At 40.4% G+C, this 1,696-nt stretch overlaps 1 non-coding gene across 1 annotated transcript; it reads right to left on the bottom strand.

The window, feature by feature from the left end:
- Nucleotides 1-463: 463 nt before the first annotated feature.
- On the bottom strand, nt 464-545 carry trnas-acu (transfer RNA serine (anticodon ACU)). The gene has a single exon. It is a non-coding gene; the product is annotated as a tRNA-Ser (tRNA).
- Nucleotides 546-1,696: the final 1,151 nt, after the last annotated feature.

Below are 1,696 nucleotides of genomic sequence, written 5' to 3'. Positions count from 1 at the left end.
CTGCTCCTCAACCGTTTCTAACATCTCACCTCTTCCAAAAAAACACTCTGATCTATCGTCGGTAGTCGATGACCCCTCATTTTAAACTCCATCTGCCAAAGCATTGCTCACTCACCTAATCTATCAAGAAGATTTGAAAATAAATTTCTTGCCAAAGGATAATTTGCTGCATCTGCTCCCTCGCCATTTGCTTTTCCCATTTGTCTTTCACTTGGTGCAAATCCAGAGAAAGTAATGATGGAAGGAAGGAGGGAGGGAAAAATCTTCCTCCTTTTCGTGATCCCTATTTGATCTTCATTCCAGTGCAGTTTGGGTGAAGAATTCCAATTGTCTGTCTCAATTTTAATAAAGTATAACAAATTCTGGAATCACTGTCTGGACATTGACAAGAACAGGTTTCGAGGCTGACTTTCCACATAAGCTCACCCAACATAAATAATACACGAAACAGCTCATAAACTAGCGACAAGGATGGGATTCGAACCCACGTGTGCAAAGCACAACAGATTAGTAGTCCATCGCCTTAACCTCTCGGCCAACTTGTCAGTTGCAGAGACATAGCTGTCACCTTCAGCACAGCTTCTGGCTGTGCAGCCAGCTGTGGAATGATGGAAATATATCTTCTGTCAGTAAATGAAGTTGGGAATGGAGCAGTGTGAAACATTTCCAGACCATGTCCAACACGTTTCTACTCAGTGTGAAAACCCACCACGGAAAGACTGGAACATACAATCATTTCATCACATCATGATTAACATCACTCAGACACCTGAACCATTAGGTCACTGATGAAGTCATGATGACCGAATTTCTCATGAAATGAAAACTGAACTAACTGACTGGAAGAATTGCTTTAACCCCACATGATCAGCGAGGCACAGCACCAGGCCGACTTGTCGGGTGGTGTAAACAGATATTACTGCTTCTGATCTTCACCAGAACAGAAAGTGAGATGTAACATTGATCATCAAACAGACTGTGAGAGAATACAACAGAATAAAACACATGGAGAGACACTGTGGAATAACAAATAGATTTGATTGGAATGTTGAAATTTTGATTGGAATGGATAAAACACCAGAAACAGCAGATTAAATTGGGATTCTCATCATTATATTGATCTGGGACAGAAAAGAGAAACTGATGGAAAGAAGAGAAGAAGGAAGAAAAGAAAGGATGGAACTGTTCAATCTTTTCAGTGTTTTCACTCGCCCATCAAAGCTGATAAAAAAAAGTTGCAAATAACAGAGAATTTCACCAAAAAGGGAGATTAAATGTTGCTGAAACCTTGGATCGAAGGATGCCCCAAAAGATCACCTGTTTAACTGTCTCCTCACTGGGGGATTTCAATCAGTGAGCAATATTATTCTCTACTTTTTTTGTTAATTGGTCCCAGAACTGTCACTTGGAATTAATATCTGTGTTCCGACTCCTGAATAATAAAATTGTGAGTTTCTCGATATTTTCTGGACACAGTTCCTGCTGAAAGAACTAAGAACTCTTTTCTAATTTGCACAATACTATATACACACTCATCAAGCCTCCGAAGCTAGCATCCTTGGTGCTGCTCTCTCTTCTCCCAAACTTCATCTCATGTGACTGTTCCATCATCACTCTGACAGTGGGAGGGGTTGATCCCACTATCTTCAGCATTAACCCTTTACATCCTTATACCACACTGTCTGTCCAAAAAAAA

Source organism: Heterodontus francisci, unplaced genomic scaffold (genome assembly GCF_036365525.1).
Source record: "Heterodontus francisci isolate sHetFra1 unplaced genomic scaffold, sHetFra1.hap1 HAP1_SCAFFOLD_75, whole genome shotgun sequence".
Taxonomy (NCBI): domain Eukaryota; kingdom Metazoa; phylum Chordata; class Chondrichthyes; order Heterodontiformes; family Heterodontidae; genus Heterodontus; species Heterodontus francisci.
The sequence above is the reverse complement of the archived record's forward strand: the minus strand, read 5'-3'. Positions and strand labels throughout refer to the sequence as shown.